The sequence below is a fragment of the Myotis brandtii genome, unplaced genomic scaffold (assembly GCF_000412655.1).
Source record: "Myotis brandtii unplaced genomic scaffold, ASM41265v1 scaffold82, whole genome shotgun sequence".
Taxonomy (NCBI): Eukaryota; Metazoa; Chordata; class Mammalia; order Chiroptera; family Vespertilionidae; genus Myotis; species Myotis brandtii.
In genome coordinates, this window is record NW_005371324.1 from 2080281 (window position 1) to 2096204 (window position 15924).

Consider the following 15924-nt stretch of genomic DNA (forward strand, 5'->3'; position numbering starts at 1 on the left):
ATCTATTTTTGCTCATCAGTTTATGTTGTTCTTTATATTCCACAAATGAGTGAGATCATGTGGTATTTATCTTTCACTGACTGGCTTATTTCACTTAGCATAATGCTATCCAGTTCCATCCATGCTGTTGCAAATGGTAAGAATTCCTTCTTTTTTTACAGCAGTGTTGTATTCCATTGTGTAGATGTACCACAGTTTTCTAATCCATTCATCTGCTGATGGGCACTTAGGCTATTTCCAAATATTAGCTATTGTAAATTGTGCTGCTATGAACATAGGGGTGCATATATCCTTTCTGATTGTTTTTTTCCCCAGTATAGCATTATAGTAAACATAGAAGCAAGAATAAAAATAATAGGTAATCATTATAGAGCCCCTGCTCCTAAGAATGCTACTAAGGACTTTACTTTTATGCTAACCTGTACTTCTCATATCTCCCTATATTTTGGGGGGTTTTTTTGGTTGTTTACTTTTTGATTGAATTTATTGGTGAAGCGGGATTTTTGGGCTGGAACACACAGTGTTCCCTGGGCAGGATGGTTCCCCAGGCTCTTTGACCATGGGAGTTGAAGAATGAATCCACGGATAGAAGATGGTATAGCAAAGGTGGAAATTTATTGAAGAATAAGTACAGACTCCCACGTGGGCAGGGGGAAAGGGTCCCACTGAGTTCCTTTTCCCAACTGTTTATAAAGGCTGCAGACCTTTGTGCCTTAATGTCCCCTCTGATTGGTCACTTTTCCCCTCAACTGGTTACTATGGTAACTCCTGAGTTCAAAGGTTGAACCTCACATGGGACATGTGAGGTTTTCCTCCTTTCCTTTCTTATAGTTTTCCCATTCCCTTTGGGCTTTCTTCTTCTTCCTTTGAATGAAGGGCTTCCTTCCCTTTATTTTGTAAATATATCCCATACCTTTCTTATAGTTTTCCCATTCCCTTTGGTCTTTATTCTTCTTCCTTTGAATGAAGGGCTTCCTTTATTTTGTAAATATAGACCTTTTGCTGTTCCCAGTTCCCTCATTCTATGGAAATGTACCTGTTGCAGCTTTTCAGCTTCCCCTATTCTGTGGAAATATACCATCTGCTGCTCTGCAGCCCTGTGCTTCTTCCATGGTCCCCTTAATTTCTAAAATTTCTAAAATTTAAATTTTCTGTTTCATTGGGGTGACATTGGTTAATAACATTATATAGATTTCAGGTGTATGATACTATAATACATCATTGCATATTATACTGTGTGTCCACCAGCTAAAGTCAATTCTCCTACTATCACCATTTATTCCCCCTATACTTTCTTCTACATCCCCTCACCCATTTTCCTTCTGGTAATCACCGTATTGTTGTCTGTATCTATAAGTTTTTTTTGTTTTGTTTTGTTTTACTTAATCTCTTCATGTTTTCACCCAGTCCCCCAACCCCCCATCCACTTTAATAACTGCCATTTGTTTTCTGTATCTCTGAGTCTGTTTCTACTTTTTTTAGTTTAATTTTTTTCATTAGACCTTCACTCAGGAAATTATAAGACAATGAAGAAAAAAATGAAGAAGATACACATAAGTGAAAGCATATACTTAGTGTTAATGGATAAGAAGAATTAACATCATTAAACTGTTCACACTAGCCAAAACAATCTATAAGTTCAATGCAATTTTTATCAAAATACCAATGTTGTATTTCACAGAACTAGAACAAATATTCCAGCAATTTATATAGACCCACAAAAGACCCTAAATAGCCATGGCAATCTTGAGAAAGAAGAACAATATTGGAGGAATCATGCTACCTGATATCAAACCATACTGCAAGGTCATAGTCATCAAAACAGCAGGGTACTGGTGTAAAAATAGACATGTAACTCAATGGAACGGAATAGAGCATCCAAAATAAACCCATGCCTTTATGATCAATTAATATTAAACAAAGGAGGCAAGAACATACAATGGGGTAAAGATAGTCTATTCAATAAATGGTGTTGAAAAAATTGGACAAATATGAGCAAAAATATGAAATTAAACCAACTTCTTATACCATACACAAGAATAGACTCAGGATGCATTAAAAACTTAAATGTAAGACTTGAGGCCATAAAAATCCTAAAGGAAAACATAGACAGTAAAATCTCAGACATTTCTTGTAGCAGCATTTTTTTTTTCTGTTTTTCTTCTAACAGTCAGGGAAAACAAAAAAAATAAATGGGACTACATCAAATTAAAAAGTTTTTGCTAAGGAAACCATCAACAAAATGAAAAGACAACTCACTGAAATGGGACTACATCAAATTAAAAAGTTTATGCTAAGGAAACCATCAACAAAATGAAAAGATAACTCACTGAATGGGAAAATATATTCACCAATGATATATCTGGTAAGGGGTTAATATGCAAAACTTATAAAGAACTTAAAACTCACCAAAAAACCAAACAATCGAATAAAAATATAGGCAAAGGACTTGTATAGACAATTCTTCAAAGAGGACACACAGATGGCCAATAGACACGTGAAAAGATGCTCTAGGTCACTAATCATCAGAAAAATACAAATTAAAACCACAATGATATATCACCTTATACCAGCCAGAATGGCTATCATCAATAAATCAACAAACAAGTGCTGGTGAGAATGTGGAGGAAAGGGAACCCTCATGCACTGTTGGATGGAATGCAGATTGGTGCAGCCACTGTGGAAAACAGTACGCACTGTTGGATGGAATGCAGATTGGTGCAGTCACTGTGGAAAACAGTATGGAGTTTCTTCAAAAAATTAAAAACAGAAATGTCTTATGACTCACTGATTCCACTTCTGGGAATTTATTCAAAGAAACTCAAAATGCTACTTTGAAAAAATATATACACCCTTATGTTTATTGCAGCGTTATTTATAACAGCCAAGATTTGGAAGTAGCTTAACTGTCCATCAGTATAGTGGATAAAAGAAGCTGCGGTATATTTACAAAGTGGAATATTACTTGGTCACAAAAAGAAAATTTTACCTCTTGCAACAGGATGGATGGACCTGGTGAGTATTATGCTAAGTGAAATGAGTGAGGGAGAGAAATACAAATACCATATGACTTACTTATACATGCAATCTTGCATCTCCCTATAAGAGATTCATTTTTATTCACTCCATCAGACTCACAGGGAAAACAACAGAGGCTCAGGTAGTTTAAGCAATTTGCCCCAAATCACCCAGTTTGAGAATGTAGGATTCAGAATGGGAGCCAAACTTCTGATTCCAGAACTTTAGAATTTAACCACCATGTTACCCTTAAGAATGAATTTTAGCCAATGTAAGATTCGCCATTTGAAACTCTGTTAATTTTCAAGTAAAATTATTGACAAGTCTTTACATTTTGATCCACATTCATTGTACTCTATCTTTTTAATTTTAAAAATAGAGTGGAATTTCCTATAGTTGCTACCAGCTTTTGAGTCAAATACCCACAGGATATGAAAGCATGCTCTAGTAAAACAGTCTTTGGCACAAACTTGTTTATTTATACATATATGTATATAGATATTAATTTAGGCATAAATATATGCAACATGTGATAAATATGAATACCATGCAGAGAGAGTCTGATGATCCTTTAATCTGTACAGCTTTTCCAAGTCCATGGCTATATAATTACTTCATATTATTAGGGATTCCATTGAAGATGATTTATTTTCCTCATCCTCCTTATGGACAGGCAATGGAGATTTCCTGAAATAAGCTGTCCCTAAAATGTTTCCCCATTGATGACAGCCTAGTCACTAAAAACAAAAATGTTCACACAGTGTGCAAGGAAAGTTTTGATCAATGTTTTACAATGTGTCATTATCAGGTAACCCTTCTTCACAGTAGGTAATTAGCAGGTGATAATGAGAATCAAGTCCAAAATTTCACATATGCCCCTAAAAACTACACTTCCAGCAGGTGGAAAGAGCTGAGAAATTGAGGTGCAAAATGCTTTTCCACACATTGCCTAACTAAATAAAAAGGTAAATTCTTTTCAAAACCAGAAAGCTGGACAGATGTCAGGAAATCAGAATGTGCAAATAATCAGATAGTACTACTGATCATTAACTATGGATTATCTATTGCTTGCAGTGTGTTTGGGTTGAACTAATTTTAAAGTAACAGAGAGTATATTCATGTATAACTGATTCTGCACAAATATCTGGGCTCATTTACAATTAATAACAAAAGTTAAAACTTATTGAATATTGAGCTCCAGTCTAGTCTACAGGACAATACCCAATATAATATGTGGTATACTTTTATGTTAACAACCTACCTGTCTTAGAATCTCCATCACCAAATTGCCACAGTAATGGACATATGCAATTAAATATAACATGTTGGTTACATTCTAAAGCAGTGGAATCAGATGTCTGGGTTCTCATTCTGAGACCAATATGCTTAAAGTGAATGATTTTAAACAAATTGCTTAAATTACCTAAGCCTCTGCTGTTTCCCCTGTAAGACTGATGGGATAAATAAAAGTGACTCCTTGTTAGGGAGGTATAAGAGACACAGGTGAAAATAAAAGCACAGTCCTTAGCAGAGTACTTGGGAATGCAGACACCATAATTTTAGCTATTATTTTTACTATTACTTTCTATTATCATCATCATGTATCTAGCAGAACGCTGGTATTATTTACCTAGATATTTCCCAGGAACAGGTAGAATAGTAAGCTGTTATCAACCACTACTAAAACCTGGAATAAGATCTGGAATTAGCTTTCCACCTAACATAGAAAAATGTTTTATGGAATTGGAACACATGGCTGGTTGGTTTTGAGAAAGCAGAGTGGTGATAGGAAGAGACAGAGGAAAGACTTCAGCGCTCACAGGAACTGTTGCCTCAGGAAGGCAAGCTTAGCTGGGTCCTGGGAATGGAGCCCCTCATTATTGCATGACAACACTGGACTATCAGTGACACAACACATCAGAAGAATAATGGAATATTTTCTCAAAGACAGAGTGAAGGATTAAGGAACAAAACTGAAGTTATGCAGAAGGAAAACTTTGGTAATTATATTGATATTTATGGAGTGATAAGCTTGTGCCACAGACTATGCCAGGAGGGGTGGCAAAGTCACGCTTCTGCTAAATCACATTGCTGCTTAGAGTTTTAATGTGCCTATTAAGCAATCCCAATTGAACTTCTAGAGTGATTTAAAAATATGCACACACATATAGTTTGGGTATCTATATATGTATATACTCTGCTAATGAGAGAAGATGAATTGATATATACTAGAGGCTCAGTGCACGAAATTCGTGCACCGGGCAGGGGGTGTGTCCCTCAGCCCAGCCTGCACCCTCTCCAATCTGGGACCCCTCGAGGGATGTCTGACTGCCCTCTTACAATCCAGGACTGCTGGCTCCCAACTGTTCACCTGCCTGCCTGCCTGATTGCCCCTAACCACTCCCCTGCCAGCCTGATCGATGCCTAACTGCTCTCCTGCCAGCCTGATTGCCCCTAACTGCCCTCCCCTGCTGGCCTGGTCACCCCTCACTGCCCTCCCCTGCAGGCCTGGTCACCCCTAACTGCCCTCCCCTGCAGGCCTGGGACCCCCCACCTGTTTTCCATTTTAGGCCTGGTCCCTCCCAACTGCCCTCCCCTGCTGGCCATATCATCCACAACTGCCCTCCCCTGCAGGCCATCTTTGACCACATGGGGGTGGCCATCTTGTGTGTTGGAGTGATGGTCAATATGCATATTACTCTTTTATTAGATAGAATATCTGAGTTATAGTATATTCAGATATTACATTTGTGACTATGTTTTGGCAATATTACCACACAACAGCTTACCTTCCCCTCCCCAACATTTTAAAGGCTTTTTAATGAAACAATTTCCTTCTGGACAACTCTTATTACCTGTGCTATAACAGATTATGTTATACCCAATGAATTTCTACATAAGATAAAACAAAGTGACCTTCTACAAGATTTTATAGTAAATCTGTGAAAGTTATAGCCCTATATTTTCCCTTAATTGACCTGCTATAATAATAATAATAATAATAAGAAATACCCATTTTAGCCCCTCTAAGATTGCTCATTATGACTCTACAATTGTTATAGTAACTGGCTACTGAGAAATGCCAAAGGCATTCACAGAAATCTAGAGTTCATCAAAAGGTTTTGCTTTATTAGTCTTTGCTGTTGAGTAAAATCATACTTAGTGAGCTGGGAAACAAGGTAGAGAGTCAGGGCTATGTTTTGAATAACTAGAGAAACATTTGCTAGGAAGTACATATTTCTGCATATTTTTTCCTGGACCCACGTCCCTAACCCCTAACCCTTGCCCCTTCTAGGATTTATATTGCTATTTATTGCTGCAATTGGTCAGTGAACATTTTAGAGTATATGAGCTAATGATGGCTGGTCTCACATTATCTTTGAGTCTGAGAGTAGTACATATCATTGTGATGAGACAGAACTGCTAATGAGAGAAGAGGTAGATGTTAACTTCCAGTGAAACGATTGCTTTCCTGTGTTGAATTAACTATTTCTGTTGTTTAGCATATTCCCAGATTCCCATCACCTTTGACAAGATATAGATATGAAGCTTTTTGGAGAAAGAATGCCACATTTCTTTACTCTTAGCCTCATGTTCCTTTCTCTCTTTTTTCTTATAAGCTGGAGGTTACAAGCTAAATTCATTTTTAAGGACAGTGGAAAGTCATCAACAAATTATTACAAATTTTATGATGCTTAATGACACTCTTTGTGATGAGTAGTTTTTGTGTTTATTCGTTTAAAAGATGGCATTGCAATGGGAAACACATACTCTGGCAATTTTACAGACCAATAAATAAATCCGTATTATTAATGACCACTGTCAGAAAGTGTCTTGTGTTTGATTACTGGCAATGGTTGTTGCCGAACAGATTCTTGGTAATAAGATCCTTGATTCTCTGGAAAGGTAGCCTGACAGATTAACTAACCTGTGATTTATCCAATCAAGGATACTCTCAGAAAGATTTGAGTGTTTCCCTCCCTTTCAATCATAATAATGACTCTAGTTAGCCCAGGATTAAGATAGGCACTTTTTTCCTTTAAAATCTTAGAGGAAAAAAATCAAGCCAGGCTTACTAGCCTTTGTTACATTGTGGTATTTTTCTAGAAATATAATATTGTGAAAAATCTTGGTTTTATGACTATAGATGTCTACTAATTATTATCATTCTTTTTGAAAACAGGAAGAGTTGGCTAAGGAATTATATTTATTTTATATTCCTGCTGTACCAAATTTTCACAGATTTAGTGGATTTCAACAACATAACTTTATTATCTTATAATTCTGAAGGTCAGAAATCTGAATTGATCTTTCCAGAATAAAAGCAAGTTGTGGACATGGCTGTATGCCTTGCAGAAGCTCTAGGGGAGAATCTGTTTTCTTACCTAATCCACCTTCTAAGGCAGCGGTTCTCAACCTGTGGGTCGTGACCCCTTTGGCGGTGGAACGACCCTTTCACAGGGGTCGCCTAAGACCATCCTGCATATCAGATATTTACATTACGATTCATAACAGTAGCAACATTACAGTTATGAAGTAGCAATGAAAATAATTTTATGGTTGGGTTACAACATGAGGAACTGTATTCAAAGGGCCGGAAGGTTGATAACCACTGTAGGCTACCGCATTCCTTGACTAGTGGTCTTTTTCCCAGATGAAAGCCAGCAATGACCAGTTGAGTTCTTTTTACACTGCATCCTTCTGATACTGACTGTCCTGTGTCCCTCAGTCACTTACAGGGACCCTTGTAGTTAGACAGGGACACATCTGAATAATTAAGAAGAATGTCCACATCCCAAGTTCAGCTGATTAACAACTTTATTTTCATCTGCAACCTTCATTTCCCATGTACCATAACATATTAATAGGTTCCAGAGATTAGGAGGTAGACATATTTGGGAGGACAGTATTATGCCTACTTCAGGAAGTAAATCAATGTTTCACAATTCATATAGAAAATCATGTAACTAAATTCACTGTAGCTAAATGTTTTAAAAGTACAATGTTGGAGTCTGGTAATTTATTGTCTAATGTTCTCTTATCAGTTCAATATTATTTACCACTTAAATAATCTCTGCCCAACTATTGGAATTAGATTCCCGAAAGCCTTAGAGATAAAAACTAAACCTAGCGAAAATAAATTTAATGGAAAATATTAATAAAAAGAGACATATGTATATATGCACATATACATTTTAACTATTCACTGAAACAAAATACATCGAGACAACCAAAGAACAATCACTTACATAGTATATATTAAATTGGTATAATAAGTTTATGGATGCTAAAATTCAAAATTTGTCATTTTGTTAACATTTATGAATTTGGGATTCATCTTTCAATTGTTATTTTTCAAGTGGGAGTTAAAAAGTACTCATTTGTCTGCACATTGCATCAAAACTTACAGAATGATTTTAACTAGCTTGGAAGAAAACCTGGGCACATAGGGAGAGTACTTTTAAGAAATGCGGCAGTACAAAAACTCTCACTGGCAGAAAGGATAGTGTGTAGAAATACACACACGTGCGTGTGCACACACACACAGAGTTGAAGAGTTTCAGAAGATTTGGACACTGAATATGAAAATGTTTTAATGGCACTTTAACCAATATATTGTACCTATATTTTCTTTTTAAGGTAAACAAAAGCATAACATTATACTAAATAATCTCAATGAACACAAAATAAAGTATACGTGATAGAAAATTAGACAGTTTCACTAGCAGCATTTTTTTCAGATATCATAGATATTATAATTTTAATAATAGAATATTATTTTAAAGGTATGCTAATAAATTTGATAGCTAGAATGAAATGTTTAGAGCCTTTAAAATTTATTAAAACTGACCTGGTTGGTGTGGCTCAGCTGGTTGGGCATTATCCTATGCACCGAGGGTTTGCTGGTTCATTCTAGGTCAGTCAGGGCACATGCCTGAATTGCTCCATCCTTAGTAGGAGGTAGAGGCAGGCACAGAAGACAGTCTATCCATGCTTTACTATCAGATCAATGTTTTTCTCTTTTTCTCTTACTTCCTCCCTACCTAGAAATCAATAAAAGACTGTCAGCTGATTTCTTAACAGAAACTTTGTAGGCCAGAATGAAGTGACAAGAAACATTCAAAGGGATAAAAACAAGGACCTATAACCAAGATTACTCTACCCAGAAAAGCCATCATTTAGAATTGAAGGTCAGACAAGAAAAAGCTAAAGGATTTCATCACAATCAAACCAATATTACATGAAAAGTTAAAGGGTATTCTTTAAGAAGAATAAGGAAAAAAAGGAAAAATATAAACAATAAAATGACAATAAATACATATCTATCAACAATTTAAAAATCAAAATAAATAAACAAGCAAAATAGACACAGACCCACAGATAGAACTTTTGGACGGATGCCAGATGGGAGGGAGGTTGTGAGGGTGAAAAAGGTGAAAGGATTTAGAAGTACAAATTAGTAGTGTAGTCATGGGGGTGTCAAGTATAGCATAGGAAATATAGTCAATAATATTCTAATAATTATGTATGGTGTCAGATAGGTATGAGAGAGAGAACAGGAAAGTTTGTACATCCTGTTGTATAATACAGATGATATGTATTATATTGTCTGTGTGGCTACTGATTTATCACAAATTCAATGAGAAAACAAGTCAATTATATATTTTTGAATACCTGCTATGTATAATGTACAGTAAATTTTTTAAAAAAATATATTTTTATTGATTTATTGATTTCAGAGAGGAAGGGAGAGGGAGAGAGAGATAGAAGAATCAATGATGAGAGAGAATCATTGATTGACTGCCTTCTGCATGCCCCCTACTGGGAATTGAGCCCACAACCCAGGCATGTGCCCTTGACCAGAATCGAACCCAGGACCCTTCAGTCTGCAGGCCCATGCTCTATCCACCGAGCCAAACCAGCTAGGGCTGTACAGTAAATTTATAAGGAAGTTAAATAGGTCATAGTCCCTGATTTCAAGGAGTTTATATGTTATTATTTTTCCCTTTTGTTTTTAATGTTACATGCAACAAACCTTAATATTTCAAGAAAAAAAGATCTTAAATATAGTAATGTTACATGCAATAAACATTAATATCACAAGATAAATGATTTTAAATATGGTGTTACATGCAATAGACATCAATTATTCAAGAAAAATGATCTTACAGATAATAATATCATATGCAATAAACATTAATATTTTAAGAATAAAAAGATTTGCCCTGACTGGTTTGGCTCAGTGGATAGAGGGCCTGTGGACTGAAAGTTCCCAGGTTCGATTCTGGTCAAGGGCATGTACCTTGGTTGTGGGCACATCCCCAGTAGGGGGTGTGCAGGAGGCAGCTGATCGATGTTTCTCTCTCATCGATGTTTCTGACTCTCTATCTCTCTCCCTTCCTCTCTGTAAGAAATCAATAAAAATATATTTTAAAAAAGAATAAAAAGATTTTAAGTATAATACTATTACCAAAACTGTAGTAACATAGTATGATAGCACAAAAATTGTAGGAAATATTAAAACTCTGCAAATAACAAGATTACTTCTATTATATTCTAGAATATTTTTTTTCCCTTTGGCTCTATTTTTGTTCATCAGTTTGTGTTGTTCATTATATTTCACAAATAAGTGAGATCATATGATATTTATCTTTCGCCGACTGGTTTATTTCTCTTAGCATGATGCTTTTAAAGTCTATTTTGTCGGATATGAGTATTGCTATTTGCTATTCCAGCTTTTGCTTTTCTTTTCCATTTGCATGGAAATTTTTTTCCCATCCCTTCACTTTCATCCTGTGTGTCTTTTGTTTTGAGATAGGTCTCTTGTAGACAGCATACAGTTGAGTCATGTTTTTGTATCCATTCAGCTACCCTATGCCTTTTGATTGGAGCATTTAACCCATTTACTTTTAGGGTTATTATTGAGAGGTACTTATTTATAACAATTTTAATTCTGTATGCTGTATCGCTAGGTTTATCTCTCTTTCTTCTTCACAGCAATCCCTTATAGCAATCCCTTTAGCATTTCTTGTAATGCTGGCTTGGTGGTGATGAACTCCTTTAGCTTTTTTTTTTTTTTTTTTTGTCTGGGAAGCTCTTTATTTGACCATATATTTTGAGTGATAGCCTCGCTGGATGTAGTAATCTTGGTCTCAGATCCTTGCTTTCCATTACCTTGAGTACTTCAAGCCATTCCCTTCTGGCTTGTAGAGTTTCTGATGAGAAATCAGGTGTCAGCCTTATGGGAACTCCTTTGTAGGTAACAGTTTTCTTTTCTATTGCTGCCTTTAAGATTCTCTCTTTGTCTTTAATTTTTGGCATTTTACTTATGATGTGTCTGGGCATGGGTCTGTTTGGGTTCTTCTTCTTTGGGGTTCTCTGTGCCTCCTGAACTTGTGTGACTTTTTCCTCAACCTTCCTAATGCCGCGACCATTTAATACAGTTCCTCATGTTGTGGTGACCCCCAATTTCATTGTTACAAATTGAACATAATTAAAGCATAGTGATTAATCACAAAAACAATATGTAATTATATATGTGTTCTCCGATGGTCTTAGGTGACCCCTGTGAAAGGGTCTTTCGACCCCCAAAGAGGTTGCGACCCACAGGTTGAGAACCGCTGTTTTACCAGGTTATGGAAGTTTTCTACCATTATTTATTCAAACACCTTCTCTATTCTTTTCTCCCTTTCTGCCTCTTCTGGCACACCTACTATTCTAATATTGCTCATTTCACATTATTCCACAGCTCCCTTAAGCTGTCCTCCTGTTTCTTAATTGTTTCTTTTCTTTTTGGTTCTCTAATTGAGTGATATTTTTAACTCTGTCTTCTAATTCACTGACTCAATCCTCAACTTCCCCTAATATGCTGTGTATTCCTTCCAATGTGTTCTTTATTTGTGTTATGTCATTCTTTATCTCAGACTGTTCTTTTTTCATAGTTACAATATCTTTTTACATACTGTTGAGCATTTTTAACATCATTACTCTGAACTCTGTTTCAGATAAATTTCTTATCTCTGCTTCATTTATCTCTTCTTCTGGAGAATTTGCTAGTTCTTTCATTTGGGGGTTGTTTCTTTCTTTCCTCATTTTGGTTGTCTGCTTGGGCTTGTGACTATATTTTAGGTAGATCCTCTATACCTCTCAATCTCTAGTGTAGGACAGTGTTAAAGGCTGTTTCTGACTAATTGGATCAGGCAAAGACTCAAAGCCTCCAGAGACTGCTTCTGTCTACAGACTTAATAGGATTCAGACTTGAATTGCCCCCAGGCAATCATCCTTAGGTGTGGTGAGAGTTTTTTCCACAAGATGGGGCAGTTGCTTCTCCCTGAGGCTAATTGTTACTTTTAATTTCTTAAGTGGCCTCAGGGCAAGGTGTTTTCCAATAGGGTGTGTTGACTGTTTTCCCCTGAGGCAAGGCAGATGTCTAAGTGGGAAAGATGTCCTCTGCTGTGTGGGGGAATGACTCAGCCCAGGAAATTTGGGGTGTCTGCCTTCTGAGCTCTATCCCCTGAGTCTCCAGTCCTGGGTTCTATTCTCACAGCTCCAGTCCACTTCACCCTCCCTCTGCCAGAGCGCAAGGTGGGGGGTTCCACAGGGAATTTTTGTGTGCTGGCCCTTTAAGAGGGTGCCCGAACTTTGAACTTTCAGCTGCCACTCCCTGGCAGACAGTACCCCACTGCTTTTCACAGCTGGATGTTATGTGGGTACCCTCCTCAGTTTGCAGTTCTCTGCTGGGGAGCCCAGTTTCAGGATTAGATCCCAGAGTTCTCAGTGGCACTCCCCCCACCCCCCCCCCCCACACACACGCAGCTGAGATATCTCTCTGGGACTTCAGTTGCCATCTGTGGGTGCCTGGCCAGGCCTTTTGTGCCTCTTCCCCTGCTACCATTCTCTATGCCGTCTCCACCTTCAGTCCTTGGGTATCAGGGTTCTCTCCTGTGAGTTTTCCATTGATTATTCAGGAAGCCTTTCTGTATTTCAGTTGTAACTCCAGCCTGTTCCTGGGAGCATGGCCATGCAGCATCCTCCTACTCTGCCGCCATTTTGAATCTCCCTGCCTTTTTTTCTTTCTTGGTGTTACATTAAAAATGTTTCTTCTCACTGATGGCATTCTAACTTCAATGAAATAGTTTATGTTCTTGGTCTACCTAGTATACTTGTCTCTGAGAAACCTAGCACACCACCATGTTTTAGGTCACTGATAGTACCCAATATTTAACACATGGTGAGTTGTGACTCAAGTATGCCAACCAGAATATCAAAATTGTTTAGTAGAATGTCACTCTTGGTACACCCATCTCCAACACAAAGGTGAGCAGTGATCCAAGTCAGTCACTTAGAATATTTAAACCCTTGATTATGATTTTTTTTCTAGGTATGCTAGAGATTGAATTGAGAGCAATTAGAGTCCTTCCTGAGACATGATATATTGGCATTAGAAGATTTTATTCTGCTGAAATTAGAAGCAGTTTGAATAATTTTTGCTGGAATTGATTAAGACTATCTTCTTTAAACATAGGAGGCATATAGTGAAAATAAAAGTTAAAGAAATAGATACAAAAACATAGTGAAAAATGGGGAAAAATAATAGTTTATATCAGGTCCACTGAGGTCCTAGACCTAGTCATGCCTCAAGAAGTTTTGGTTATATCCCTGGATGATTTAACATTTAATTTTTAAATATAATTTAATATATTTTTGTTGAATTGAAATTATTGTGGTATTTTAGTTGAGATGATATTAACTTATAGCTAAATTCAAGTTGAATTGACCTTTTCATAATATTGACTTCTCCTTCTCAGAAATGCAGTATTTGAATTTTCTTGTCTTGTTCCTACTTGTTGTATTGTCTTATTAAGGTATTTTCTTCCTATAAAGATTTGTCCAAACTTGGAAATACATAATTACATATTTAAAAAGGATATATGGCCCTAACCGGTTTGGCTCAGTGGATAGAGCGTCGGCCTGTGGACTCAAGGGTCCCAGGTTCGATTCCAGTCAAGGGCATGTACCTTGGTTGCGGGCAATTCCCAGTTGGTGTGCAGGAGGCAGCTGATCGGTGTTTCCCTCTCATTGATGTTTCTAACTCTCTATCCCTCTCCCTCCCTCTCTGTAATAAATCAATAACATATATTTTTAGTATATTTTTATATATAATCAATAATATATATATGTCAAAAAAGAACTTGAATAAATCTAATACTCAAAAGGCTAAAAAAATGTATCATGAAATCAAGAAATATAACTTTTTTCTTTTAATTGCCTAACATACTACTATAATACATTTTCCATACATTTTTGATAAATATTTTTGATTACCTCTTTATATAATGACAATTTTGCAATTTTTAGAAATAAGAAAATATCAATTGACATTTCTTTAGCATGGTTGATTTAAATTAATGTTTATTGTTGATAGCTTTAACAAGAAGTAGATGTGAAATAAATTATTCACTTACACTTTTGTCAGTTTACCAATTTGAAATGTTCATATATCAGCTTTTGGCCTCAAACATTTCAAATCTTGTTTATCCTCCAGTAAACCACATACTTCCAAAATAGAGTACCACTAGGGTAGGATTTTTTCTGGAAGTTATTCTTATACCAGAGTGGATGGTAATAATTGAATTATACAGGTTACTGGCTGCAATTCATATCATAGTTCTTAATAAATGCAAACAAAATGTGCCCCTATTCCTACTGTACCTTAGCCAGATCCTAAAATGCACCTGCTCATTCCAATGTTACCAGTCAGAAAGGGTGGGTGATGGGGGGAGTAGACTTAATCATTGAGATGCTATCCTCAACCAACTGAGTAAAAGCATCTTATTTTTACAAATTTAACAAAAATATATAATTATGTGAACACATTGTTGAGGTTCCTCCTAGGAAACTAAATGATACCAAACCAGGAAGGGCTCTGAAATTCAAACTTCATTCTCTTCCCAGTAAATTTTCCTCTAGTTCTTACACCATAAACTTAAGTACCTCATCTTTCATTTTAAATAGTTATGCATAGGCAGCCATTCACATTAATTTTGTAAAAAACTCTCCTACTCCTATATTGTCTATAACTCCTATATTGTCAAACTACGGCCCGCGGGCCACATGCAAATACAAATATTGTATTTGTTCCCGTTTTGGTTTTTTACTTCAAAATAAGATATGTGCAGTGTGCATAGGAATTTGTTCATAGTTTTTTTTTTAAATTATAGTCTGGCCCTCCAACGGTCTGAGGGACAGTGAACTGGCCCCCTGTTTAAAAAGTTTGAGGACCCCTGGTCTATAACATTAATAGATATGAAAGAATCACATTGTTGGGTTGATTCTCACTTACTAGTGGTAGATAGTGGTATATTCCTTCATTGCACCTATCTCCTATAGTAGCTGCTTGTGAACTTTGTCACATGTCTGTAAACAGGAAGTTTTCACCAGATCGTTAGCCGTCCACAGGCCAGGTTGGAGGGGTAGATTCAACTGAGCTCCTGTGGCTTCTTCATTTCAGCATTTTCTTTTTGTCTTACGTTCCATGAAGTTGTTATTATTGGCATACTTATCATATCATTATGATTATTTTACCATTTCTTTCTGTTTTCATCCTAAGATGGCACAGAGATAAGTGGTGAACAACTGAAGTTATTGCTCTTTTCTCTGAGATGAGTTGGTGGAACAGACGGGCTTCACTTTAGCAGATATTGCCAGCGCTTACCCAGCATCCTGTGATGCCTATTGAACAGCCTCGTCTGCTTCTCTCCAAATCTGAGAGTTGTATTGAGCACTATTAATGCCCTGCCTAGATCCCCTTGGATTCCTTTTATAGATTCCACACATCTATTCTTAGTTTCTGCGTGCTTTGTTTCTAATGGCTTTGCAAAGGGTTAACGATTTTTTCCTACAAAA